General features: G+C 37.9%; 1 pseudogene; it reads left to right on the top strand.

The window, feature by feature from the left end:
- The first annotated feature begins 1 nt into the window (after position 1).
- Positions 2-12,185, top strand: LOC137849018 (serine/threonine-protein kinase RIO2-like; annotated as a pseudogene).
- The last annotated feature ends 1,815 nt before the right edge of the window (positions 12,186-14,000 follow it).

Below are 14,000 nucleotides of genomic sequence, written 5' to 3'. Positions count from 1 at the left end.
AGAGGGGGGCGTGCGCATGCGCGGTGCGTCCGCGTGAGGCCGGCCAGCCCTGTGAGGGGGGTGCGGGCGCGGCCGCCATGGGGAAGCTGAACGTGGCCGTGCTGCGGTACCTCAGCGGGCAGCACTTCAGGGTGCTCACCGCGGTGAGACGGGACGGGACGGGGACAGGGGAAGGGAGAAGGGAAGGGAGAAGGGAAGGGAGAAGGGAAGGGAAGGGAAGGGAAGGGAAGGGAAGGGAAGGCGCAGCTCCCCCCCCTCCCCTCCCGTCCCCTCCCGTCCCCTCCCCGCTGATGCCGCCGACCGTTCCCTCTCGCCCCCCGGCAGGTGGAGATGGGCATGAAGAACCACGAGATCGTGCCTGGCAGCCTGGTGGCGCCCATCGCCAGCCTGAAGCACGGCGGCTGCAACAAGGTGCTGCGGGAGCTGGCCAAGCACAAGCTCCTGGCCTACGAGCGGACCAAAAGTGAGTGTGGGGCCTGCGCTGGGAGCCTCCTCCCGGCCCTCCCGGTTCTTCAGCGCCACAGAAGTGCGGTAGCTTGGTCATTCGGGTATCCGGGGCGTTTGTGAGCCCCGTCTCGCCTTGGGGCTAGCTGGGGAATGTGAACTCCTTCAGCAACAAATGGTGTTGGTGATTTCTGAAATTCATGGATTCGTTCGTCCAAATTCGTGGATAAAATAAATAATTGTTAGCTAAGGTAGTATTTAAGTTCACATAGGGATCAGCCCAAATGTGTTACAGTCTTACAGCAGACAAACTGGAGCGGACTGCAAAAACCTTATACCTTCAGCCAGTCAGGAACGATCACTAAAGTAGTATTTATTCTGTCCCATTCTGTTAGTAGCGTTGGATTTCCTTTAGTCTTGCACTTGCATCTGGCTTTGCAAGCACAATGTGGGAGTCTTCATGAAATTCATCTCCTTTTTGTCTCCATTTTTCAGACCATTAAGGTTTGGTTTAGGTCTTTGAAACAATCCTGAATCCTTGCCGTGTCTCCTAAGTAATCATCTTTCAAAGTAATCCTATGCAATTTGAACCATTGTCACTGCCTGCGTTACCAAGGGGCTAACAAAATGTCTACTTTTTATCCAGTTAGTTTTCAAAAGGCTTGCACGAATTTAAACTTACTGTCAAGTTGGGTTGATACTAGCCAACAGTGAAAATACTATTTGAGTGTTGTGTACCATAAGCAGGAAAAAAAAAAAAGAGAGACCAAAATGAAACTTCTTTTAAAAGAAATACATGCATAATATGGAATGAAATGTTGTGTAATTTATTTTTTCCTAGCTGTCCAGGGCTATCGGTTAACTAATGCAGGATATGATTACTTTGCCTTGAGAACTCTGTCTTCCCGGCAAGTCATCAGTTCTGTTGGAAACCAGATGGGTGTTGGCAAAGAATCAGGTAATTTAAAAAAGTGTTTTCAGTATATAATTTTTTTTTTTTAGAAGAAATGGGTCTGTATTTTTGTTAATTTGTTGGAAACTTGGTGAATTTACCTTTGGATAGTCATATCAGTTAATCTGTCAAACACCAAAATTTATGGTCACTTCAAGTTCTGTGTGAGTCTTGACTACATCTGATTTTTTTCACAAGTGTTGTTCCACTTTGACCATTTTGTACAATTCTTGGATGGTTCCTTAAAAGGTATTTTGCAAACAGGTGACAGTTGTCTTGTGACTTGCAAAGAATTTTGAAGCCTTCTGTCAAAAAAAAATAACATCAAATGTTTCATCCCACCTAAAAAAAAAAAAAAAAAGTAATATACAGTCCAAACTATTGGAGTGCTATCTTGGTTTCTCATGCTCATATGTTGATTGTAATTTGGCACAGCATGTCTTTTGACATTAAAAAACGACGAAAAAAAAAAAAAGAGGATTATTGGGGACAAATGGTAAAAATGAAACATAGCCAATTGCTAACACTGTTTTAAAGTAAGAGGTACCTTGAGTTTTCTGTCCAGTCAAGAGAAGTCTTTTCTAGTGTGCAATTAAGTTACTTCTTATCCCCTAGTCTGAAATATGTTTCAGATCAGATGGATTGTTCAACCAGATGATCTTGGAGGTCTTTTCCAACCGTAATGATTCTATGATATTCTACTAGTGGAGCAGCATAATCTCTTCACCAATGACTTCTTCTTGTTCAGATTTGTAATACATAATATACAAATTTGGTTGTCTTTTCTGTTAAAAGAAGTGTAGTAGACTTTGCTATTCCAGAAATAGCAGTTACATGAAGTCAAGTAACCGATTTCTCACTGCACTGTTGCATTATATACCTGTCAGATACCATTTATTTCTCAGATCTGTGCTGCTGTTTTTTCTCCTAGATATTTATATTGTTGCAAATGAAGACGAGCAGCAGTTTGCAATGAAATTGCACAGGCTTGGAAGAACTTCCTTTCGCAGCCTGAAAAATAAGCGTGACTACCATAAGCACAGGCACAAAATGTCATGGCTGTATTTATCCCGGCTAGCAGCAATGAAAGAGTTTGCCTACATGAAGGTAGGTGGTTGTTTGCACCATATTAACAACGATGTAATAGTCTGGAATGTACTTCTCAGATTATCTTCTCATCACTTCATATTTGCAGTATATGTTAGGATGTATGCTTTTTATTTGTTTTTTTTTAGTGGACTTAAAGTATACATTTCAGAGAATGACAGTGCTGATGCATTTTGTATACTTTCAAGTGACAAAATCAAACTTTGCCATGGAAGTCGTATGGAACTGAAGCAATTTCCATAAAATTTCAGGTGAAGCTGTCCAGTCATCTGAGTCTTAATAAAGGCAGTGAATAAACTATCGCCATTTCACTTAACCTTGTCTTAGGAAAGACTATATGCTAGGGAAAATTCGTGAAGTATCTACTAGTATTTTAGTCTTGTCAATTTGGATCACTTCCACAAACATAATTACAGAGTATTTGTTAGGTCTGTAAGCGATGAGTTTCAAACTGGGGGGAGAGCACACTGAGAGCAGCCCTGCAGAGAAGGACTTGGATGTTCTGGTGGATGAAAAGCTTGACATAAGCCAGAAGTATTTGTTTGCATCCCTGAAGGCCAGCAGCCTCCTGAGCTGCATCAACAGAGGAGTGGCCAGCAGGTGGAGAGAGGTGATTGTCACCCTCTGCTCTGCCCTTGTGAGGCCCCACTTGGAGTGCTGCATCCAGGTTTGGGGCCCCCAGCACAAGAAGTATGTGGAGCTGTTAGAGTGGGCCCAGAGGAGGACCACAAAGGTGATCAGAGGGGTGAAGCATCTCTCCTGTGAAGAAAAGCTGAGAGTCAGGGTTATTTAGCTTGGAGAAGAGAAGGCTTAAGGGAATGCTAATAGCAGCCTGCAGTACTTAAGGGGGCCTACTGGTAAGCTGTGGAGGGACTCTTTCAGGGAGTGTTGTGATAGGACAAGGAGTAACAGTTTTAAATTAAAATAATGGTAGATTGAGATTAGATACTAGGAGGAAATTCTGTGCTCAAGATGGTGAGGCACTGGCATAGGCTGCCCAGAAAAGCTGTGGATGCCCCATCCCTGGAGGTGTTCAAGGCCAGGATGGATAGGGCTTTCAGCAGCCTGGTCTAGTGGAGGTGTCCATGCCCATGGCAGAAGGGGTGGAACCAGGTGGTCTTTAAGGTTCCTTCCAACCTGAGCCATTCTGTGAATCAAGTGAATGATTTGGTAAATATGGTTAGAGCAAGCTAACAGAGCTACAAAATACTATGGCCTACCTTTAGTTAATCTTTAATGTAGTGTAATACTGGATATTAATATTTAAGAAGTAACTTTTGCCTTACTGAGACTGAGTGTGGATTACCTGACCAGGCCAAACTGTATTTACAAGAACTGTTGAACCTTTTTCTAACACCCTATTCCCAATTATCTGCTGGTGGTTTCTTAAGCTAACAGACCAGATACGATTCTGCTGTTTTTCTATCCCGTTGTGTTTTCCTGCTACCTGCAGGATAACTAAACTCTGGAAAATACAGAAGCATAGTTAGTAGTGAAAGTTCAGATTGCTCTTCCTCCTTAAGCACATGATTTGACTTTTACAGTTAGCAGTTGAATAATGTGTAGGATGCTGCTTCCGCAATGGTGCTTAACTGCTTATCTTATATTTGTAGTTTGTCATGTATGTAATGTTTTCTTAATGGTTATCTTTTATTTTTTCAATATGTTATCTCTTTCCAGGCTTTGTATGACAGAGGATTTCCTGTTCCAAAACCTGTAGACTACAACAGGCATGCAGTTATTATGGAACTCCTTGATGGCTACCCTTTGTAAGTTTGGAAGCTTGAAGTCTGTTTTACAGAAACCCTAACAAGGATAGGTTCAGTAAGACAGCAGGGATGACGTTTTTCCTTATCGTGTGAGTCAGTTCTGATCATGCTGAATAAAGCATGAATAAAGTCAGGCCCAGAACGGCTAGGGTTCTGCTTCATTATATTTGGAGAAATTGGTGAGAGAAGGAAAACTAAAAACATACTCTCTTTGTCCAAAAAGACTGGTGGAAATAGACTTTTTTTTTTTTTTTTAAGTACGGAATACATCAGAGGAGCAATGTGATACAGAGGTTAGTGCTACAACCATTTTCTACACAGAAATTTTATGTTCTATATGTTATCTATTCAATGATATTCAATATTGATATATTCAGTATATCAAATATTCAGTATTGAGTTGTGTATCCTCCACGTTCTGAGCTCCAGTTCATGATCCATGTTGTGGTAAAGATTCAGGTAGGATTACAACTTGTACAGTTGCCATTGTAGAACTTCTGTGTTGATTTTTTTGGGGGGTGTTTGTTTTTTGTTTGTTTTATTTTTTATTTTATGTATTTGTGTGCATTGAACGCTGTTTTTTGCTCAAGGAAGATTACTTTTCTTCAGTTTTTCAACATCCAGAAACATGAAAAAATGTTGAATTTTGTATGTGAATGAATGGCTTGTTTTGTTTCATAGCAGAATGCAAAATAGCTATTTCATAGAATCATAGAATCATAGAATATCCTGAGTTGGAAGGGACCCTTAAGGATCATCAAGTCCAACTCTTGACACCGCACTATTTGATACTCTATATAATGTACAGTAACAAAGGTTCAGTGTAATTAATCCCAAAGTATACAGTTGAAGAGTTAAATTGAAGAAGTGCCTTTTAAGACTTTATTCTATCCCGTTTCCCCGCCTTTGTTAAATAGTTCCACATCTGTCCTGTAGACAGAAAGCTTTAAAGTTACATGTGGGCATTGCAGGTGAGGCTTACCATGCTATCCCAGTTCTGCAATTTTAACTAAGCATTTCCTGAAGGAGATGCTGTACTAGATGAGAAATTATTTCAGGTGATCAGCATCTCAGAAGATACCAGTTTAGATGACTTCCAAATTCAAAGAACAAATGATATATTTTATGATACAGACCTCTGGCTATAAGAAATGTCACCAATTAATTTTGCTGTTAATATGAAAATATTCAACAGCAGCCTATTACAGAGCTGCTTGAATTCCATTGTGTTTTGTTTGTATGTGCAACTGATATGTTCTCATAACACTACAGTGTTGCATTCAGGCCAAAATATATCACAAATTAGCTGTAAATGACGGCTTCTTGACAGCTCCTGGTATAATAAGACAGCTGCCTATTTATTCTGCTTGTAAAAATAAGGTGATGTCTATTGTGCGCACTTTTGGGGCAAAACATATACTTTGCTTTTATTCTGGAGTTTATGCTGGAGTATATTCTGGAGTGCTTTAAGCTTTTTTTTTTTTTTTTTTGGCTTTGCCTTATCCCCAGCTTAGTCTTGAAAACACTTTTTTGTGAGACATTTGAATGGCATTTGAATACAAGAAGACCTAAGTTACCTAAAACAATCCAGACATAAAAATTTGCTGATCCATTGTTTAAATTAGGCAGCATAACCATCGTGTTTGATAGGAGTACAAGAGACAAAGGGCTTTAGTTAAAATGAGGGATTTAACCTGGAGATAGGAGAAGCTTTCTCCCCATGAGGGCAGTGTGGTGGAGATCGCACAGTATGTTTCCATCCCTGGAAACTTTCAAGCCCGCATTGGTAGAGCTCTGATTAGTCTCATCTAATCTCAGAATTGACATAGCTGTGAGCAGAGTATTGGACTAGTAACCTCTGGAGATCCCTTACGACTCAAATTGTGACCCTGTCATTCTCTCAGATGTAACTCATATGCCTTGTCTATATTTTTAAATTAATTCCTTCAGGGTTCAGGATATTTTCTTTTTTATTTAACTTTACAGATGCCAAGTACACCACATCGAAGACCCTGCTGCTGTCTACAGTGAATTAATGGATCTAATTGTAAAACTTGGCAATCATGGTTTGATTCATGGGGATTTCAATGAATTTAATCTCATACTGGATAATGATGATCATGTCACTATGATTGATTTCCCTCAGATGATATCAACATCACATCCAAATGCTGAATGGTACGTACAAATGATGTATGCAAAATAAACCAGTTAAGTGCTGATAACAACAAATAGTCAACCATGATTTGTTTTCATAAGCCTGCTTCAAATTCTTTTTCTACTGTTTTCACCATACATTACATATACATCCAAATGCCGTAAATGTTACGGTGACGCAGAATTAGTTTCTCTGACTCTTAAAACCATATTTAACAGTCCTGGGGGATCAAGTATTAACTTAGTTTTTAATTTTAAATTTAATTTTCAAAATGCTAGTACATGTGGTGACCGCCTCTTCAAATATTATCTTCAAAATTTTTCTACTGTAGTTTGTCCCTTTTGAAAAGCAAACAATTTTCTCACATATTTTAAGAGCAAAGCTGATTCAGTTAAAAGGGTTTTATATCACTCTGAGCCCTTTCTCAAAGGGGAATTGTCTGTGTGTGTGTCAACATGTCCTTCATCGTTCTGTTTGCACAAGCATAATTTAAGTATTATATTTGTTAAAATCAAATTGTTTGCTTTCAGTAAGTGCTGATTATGAAGATGGAATCATCTTGTATGAAAGTCTGGTTCTGTCAGGCTACATTCTGCTAACTACCCAAAGCCCTGCACTGTAATATGTTACCTATGTTCCAATGGAGTATACTCTTTTTGTTAATAGCATGGTAATTATAGTCTAACTTGATAGTATTTTTAATCCAAAATACAGCATAATGATTTGATATATTAAAAGAAAGCTCACTTCTATTTCTTTCAGGAGAGAGAGTTCTCTTGACATAGAGATTGCTGCCAGTGGTTATACAAAGGAAATGCAGGAAGATGATGAGCTGCTTTTCCCAGAGTGCTCTGATGAGGATGATCATACAACAGAGGAGAGGGAATTTGTAGAAGATGCTGAAAGTAACGCCAACTTCCTCAGCCAAGATAAAGAAAACAATGCAGACTTCATATATGAAGTGGTTTCTGAAAGCAGAACCTCTGAAGACTTGTTATCACAGTGAAGATGCTGAAGCCACAGAAAGTAGTGAAAATTCACAAGGACTGAGTATGTCAGAGTTGAGTTCAGCCTTAGAAAAGGTTGAAGGGCAGCCTGTGCTTTCGAAGTCCAGTGAAGATGCAGAGAGTTGTGCACTTGGTTTTTCTGAGCACAAAAGAATACCTGACAATGCTGCTGAAAATCAGACAGAGGGCAGCAGTGATAAGGACAACGATGAATGCCCTGATCTGGTTGACTTGTCAACTTTAAATAAGGAATTGAGACCTTACAGGTAAATACTTATATTTACTGTCTAGTGGTGTGGTGAAATTTTCTTCTTTTTTCTTTATTTCTAGTAATAATGTGAGTAAAAGTTTTTTGTTTTTTTTTTTTTTATATTAAAATGCTGCTGCTGCTAAGTAGCTTTGACAAGTGAGTTTATAATTAGAGTGCTCTTTCTCAGCCTCTGCCCCTCATTCGGCTGAAATTAGCAAGAACAAGCTCTTTGGAATATATTATTCAAATATATTTTACTGAACGTCATACCATGTGGCTTTTAATGCCTTTACTGACACACTTGGAAATTCCTTCTTACCTTTAAGCTAACCCCTTCTTATATAAAATTCAAACTATTAGTTTGCAAGCTCCCCATGTACCTGAATGCATATATAAAGTTCATATACCCTGTTTTCTTTTTGAATTTTTCCTTTTTCATGAAATTCTACGCCTAGGCAATGTACAGAATCTGAATTAATCTTTTTAGTGTTCTGAAGCTTCTTTTTCTTACACTACTTTGTGTAGTATGTATGTGGCTATTGCACTATAATCCTTCCTGTCATAAAATGTGTTTTTTGAACTAGTGTTAATATTTCAAATGTAAATGTTCTTTCTGTAGTACTCAAATGTTCTGCTAGCACTTTTGATTGTATATCAAAAAAAATGACTGAAACATGATGCTCACTGAATGGAATAAAACATTAATTTACATATTTTAGAAATGAAGACAGTATGGTTCATATTGCGGAGCACAGAACAAGAACTAAAAGTACGTCAGCCAGCAGTGTTGGGAGCTGTTCAACCATTCCACCGGTAATTATTACTGCTACTGTCTAGTTTACTCTGATACCATCTTAGGACGTAGCTGTTGAAGATATTTTTACAAATACCTAGTTAGCAGTAACTGTCTTTAATTGATTACTACTATGTACATCTTTGGTTTGTAGTTCCATGTTCACAGAAAATAGGTCTGATGCTTTCTACATGTTTACAAGTGAATTATATCCAGTGCTGTACTTCATGTGTTGTTCTTTGCTCTTTCACAAAAGCTCTACTCCGGCATTAGCAACTTTAATTTCATTTCTGTTGCTAGAAATCAATTCTGTTGCCCATAATTAATGTTTTTGTATTTTAAATTTGCATGCGTGAGTAAAGATTTAACTTGGCCTTTTTTCATCTGTCTTTTTAACACATCTCTTACCACATTTCTGAAACATAGATATGAATTCATTGTAGTCATGGTGTCTTTGGCAATATGAATTTGACTTTCAGCATTACATAAATCAATACTTTGTGGCAGAATTTTACATCTTTCTTCATCCCTACTCAGTATACTATCCAGTATGGCTACCTCTATCGCATTTTAAAGAGTGTGTCTAAATTTTAAATGGAAGAAAGGCCAGTTTTATGCATAAATAAATGTGTTAGGGAACAGCATGTTTGCAAGTTGTGTAAGACTTTTACAGGACTTCGTGTGAAGGAAAGAGAGACTTTTGTTAGTCATCCCTGTTCTTACTGTAGGACATGGCCTTGTGCCTTATTAAGGAGAAAAAGAATTGAATTATGAAATGAAGTAAAGAAGAGCTAGGATAAATGCTAGGATAAATGCTAGGAATCGCCTGGCTTCTGATCCATGCGATACATATTTTTTCCCTTTCAGTTTGCTAACCTAAATGTGTAGGATTTCTTTTGAAATCGCCTATAGATCCCTATTTGAAATTATATTTCTGTACACCAGTAGGTGGTAGCAGTGGTCACTCACTGTAGAAACCTTCCTGATTGTTTAGCGAACACATGTTTTTTCTGTAGGCAGACACATCAAACTTGTTAAAATATTCAAATGGCATTTAAGTACCTAATATTCTGTTCTAAAAGAAAGATAAAAGCAGAAGCAGCTTTCAAGAGATTCAGCCACATAAACATCCTGTGTCAATTTACTTTGTGTAATCTTTCCATTTATATGCTCTTACGCTAAGTAAAATGTTTCTGCCCATTGTTAAATCTTATTTGAACTTTTGAATACTAGAACTAAAGAAAGGATATGCATGATGAGCTATTTGTAACATCAGAACGTGATTGCAAAACTAAAAACACAAAAGGCACTGCAGTAAGACCCACTGAGCTGCTTAGAGCCAATGCCTGTTACTGCTTCTAGCACTTCTCTGTTGTTTATATAGCTTTCTCAATGAAGAAACACATTAAAACATAAGCAGGTTTCCAGATTAAACACACAGAAGGAATTCATATGGGCATGTATAAACAATAGCAGTAATAGCAGTAGGTGCAGTCATAGCTGGGTGACTGTGCCAAAAAGAAAGCCTTATGAGTTACAGACAATAAGCTATTCCAGACAAAATAAAATGTCTTGTTGTGCTTGTACAAATCTTTGTAGGGACTGCTGCAATTTAATTATAGGAAATAATGCAAACTATGCAAAAATTTAAATAATAAATGATAGATTTGTTTATTCATTTTGCTTACAGTCAGGCTTAGGATGATGGAGAGACTAGTGAGACTTGCATGCTGTGGTTGAGCAGTAGTATTTTGTGAATTTACATTTTTTGCATAGTGAAAATATCTGGTATTTGTATTGCAAAGTTTCTTCTAGCGAGCCTTGTATGAACTGTGAAGGAAGTCATCTGTCCACTGAAGTGGGAGAAGTAGAGAAGCCTTCTTTCAGAGCTCTGCCTATAAAAAGCAGAGGATGACAATTGTCTTACTGACAGAAGAAAAACATCAGTGGCCCAGTTTAAACTAGTTCTTACCAGCTTTCCTCAGGAATTTCTTCTGGAATATTTTTAAAGAGCATTCACAGATTTAATTTCCAAAATGCTCTTGTTTAAATACTGAGTTCTGCTAAGCTTCCGAGGAAAGAAAGACAGATCTTATACTACTCTTTTTATTCACATTTTTGATAGTCAACCTGCATGTGGTAAAGCTTAGGAAACTACTATTCAGGTGAATACTATGTAATTACTACAGCATTCTTACTGAAATCAGGATTGGGTACCTGGATTTATTTACTACCTTGTATTTGCATAATTTAGTTGTATTAGTCACAGCAGTTTTTAAACAGTGCCAAAAGAATTCTTTCTGGTTCCTGACTTAACTACCAACTTACTACTTAATGTGCTGACAGTATCATAAACAAAAAACAAGGCAAGAGAAATTGGGGTAAATGCAAAAGAAATGTTACTAGATTGTGGGGTAATTTTGCACCAGCAGGTACCTCAGCTCCTCCATGCTTCTCTTAGCCCTGTCCTCAGGTGGAAAAAGGGGGAGAAAACATGATGACGTAAAAAATATTCATGGGTTGTGATAAGGACAAGGAGATCTCTCCTTGTGCTGGAGCAAACTCTCTTGGTCCTTTTTCTACTTACAAGATGTTTGTCAAACCTCCAAGCACAGGACATTATCATTTTTGCTGAAGGCATATGTTTTGCACTGAAAAGTACTGGTTCATTATGATTCCTGAATGAAAGGCACCTAAACTCTGCAAGATATCACCTAAGATGCTTTTTATTAGAGCTAACGCTAAAAGAAAAAAAAAATAGCACAGGTGATCGTACACCCCTTCAAATGCTAGAGCCCTGACCCTGACTCCAAACCACATAGCTATACTGTAGACCTTGTCTGTAGCAGAGGTTCTCCCCTTTCACTCAGTTGAGATAATTACATGATTTTCTTACAAAAAACAACTCTGCTTGCTCAATTTCTGCTGTTGAGAAGAGGTGAAGTTCTTATTATAACTTCTTTCTGCTCTGTTAGATAAAGGCAAGACCACAGAGCAGTGGTAATCACTGGAACCAGGCGGAAGCTGCCTGCAGGCTCCTCTGTCCCAAGAAGCTGGCTGAGTTTGCCCCAGGCCAAGGGATTTGTGCAGCCCCACAGGGGGTTCTGGGGCCACACAGTATGGGCAGTGGCAATAATTGCCAGGTCAAATTATTTATTTATTTAATTATTTATTTAATTATTTATTTAGGTCAATTGCCAGGGCAGGCCTGGGCAAACTCGAGTTAACCCTGGTGTGGATCACCAGCTGCTCAGCGCATGGTGGTTTTCTCGACAGGTTCACTACCACATGTTCATGTTAGTACTGAGAATACAGTATCATTATGGTAATGTTAGTACTAAATGATGTTCAAAAACTTTTGATACTGAATTGTTTATTTATTTGTAGGAACTGGTGAAAAGGAAGATAAAACGTCAGCTGACAAAACAGCAGAAGTCTGCTCTGAGGCGACGACTACAGAAAGGAGAGGCAAACGTTTATACCAAACAACGTCGAGAAAATATGCACAACATTAAGTCAAGCTTGGATGCAGCTAGTTTCTGGGGATAATTTATCATAGCTGCCACCGAACATGAGAAAACTCACAGTACATACAGCTAAAACAGTTACCTAATAACCAAGCATCCTTTTATACAGTGGAGGAAAAAGTTCTTAACAATACCGTGTATTTTTGGAAACTAATAAACATCATGCTGGTTCCTCTGGTTTTGTTTGCATGATTTTATTTTGTGTTCCTAGTTAAAAATATCGACTGTGATTTAAAATAAATTAGTAGTACTAGGTACGATCATTTAAGTACAGTATTTCCAACAGTATCTTGTTTTAGGTCAATTTTACTGTTTTTGTATAGATTAAGAATCTTCTGATGTGCAGAGGATTCCTCTTTAAAAATTTTCCTTTGTTCCTACAACATAAAATTTAAATGTGAAATTCTGCCCTCAGGTTACAAACAGATATTTGTTTGATTTAATTAAAAATCAAAAGGAAATAAAAACTGATAGCTTTTAACACTCTAAACTTTCTTTTGAACCTGTACAAGGATCATCAAACAACATGATAATGTACATTCTTAGAACCAAGCAATTCTTACTTGTTTTTCCTTTCACTCCAGGATCTTGTATAGATCTTGAAAAGATCTATAGATAAGAGAAAAGGAATAAATCAGTGCTGTAGAGATCTGGCAGTCACTCAGGTTTTGAATTTGGCTGTGCAGTTACCAATAAATCTAATTCATTTAACAATTTACATAAAGTGGTGAGCATTCTGAACTTCTCTTTTTAAAAAATATTACCATGTTTTTTTTTTTTTTTTATGTTATTTTGGGTCTCTGAAGACCTAGAAAAACAAGTATCTTGATGTATCTGTGATTTAGGTGAAGAGCCTTCCTAGAGACGTATGACATGGTAAAGTTTGTCATCAACCCATAGTTTGCAACGTTTTAAATCTTTTACTTGGCTGGGGAAATGAGGAAGTTTGGATTTGAGGTTGATTTTTTACTCACACCTGATACTATCTATATTCTACTTTACCCTAACTGAAAATCAGCTTTTAGTCTATTGAGAATTACAGCCTCTGTCCTGTCTTGCAGCATGCTCTGCTTTGAAAGTTTTCAACTTCTGTCTTCTTGCTCTTACAATAAAAAACCTAGTCTTAGCTAGCAGCGGTATACATTCTTAAAAGCATGGCAGGCCGGAGCAGAGATGTAATAGATAAGTGTTTCTTTTAGCATCAAAGCTGCAGGAAGGTCTGGTGACAGAAGTAAGGAAGTCCAATTAAATCTTAAATGTGATTGTTATCAAGGTATGTAGGGCTGTTTCCTGATGCAAATAGCTCTTTTTAGCACGGGCAGAAAAGCAGCCTATTTGAATTTAATTTTATTTCCATTTTAAATGTAAAGGGAAAAAACATATTTTTATGTTTCTACACTCTTATCTGTTAAGGGGTTGTTTCAGTGACTGCTTAATAAGATTTCAGTTGAAGCTCTTTGCATAAGATGTGCACACACTTTTTGGCTTCTAATTTAGAGCTTTTCACAGTGGGTGAGTTCTTTCTGGTGCATGACCTTAAGTCTGTCTTGGTAATGGGTTCCAAAAATATACAAAGCCTGTCCCGTTTGATTGTGCTCCATGAGAATAGAAAGGATGGAATGATGGAAATCCATGCTGTTTATTTTCAAAATGTTCCTTTAAAGCATCCATTAACTCTTTTAAAGGTATTCTAATGGATGGCTGTAAGTTATCATTTTCATTTACTCTGCCAGACGAGACTTTTCAGAGAGTAGAGTAAGTGAGGGAGTTACAGCTTAATATATCTTTATTAAGCCTTTTTTTTTTTTTTTTCAAAGCAGCAGAATTCCTGAAATATCTGAAGTCATCAAAGGTCGCCACAAAGTTTACACATGGGATGAAGTTTAGAGTTCTCTTAGAGTGAACTTGGGAAAATGCAGAGGTTAAGACAATAGCATTATTGATTATCTTAGCGAATTCACCTAGCAAGGAATGTGCGGGTAATAACAAAATG

Source organism: Anas acuta, unplaced genomic scaffold (assembly GCF_963932015.1).
Source record: "Anas acuta unplaced genomic scaffold, bAnaAcu1.1 SCAFFOLD_114, whole genome shotgun sequence".
NCBI classification, from domain to species: Eukaryota; Metazoa; Chordata; class Aves; order Anseriformes; family Anatidae; genus Anas; species Anas acuta.
The sequence above is the reverse complement of the archived record's forward strand: the minus strand, read 5'-3'. Positions and strand labels throughout refer to the sequence as shown.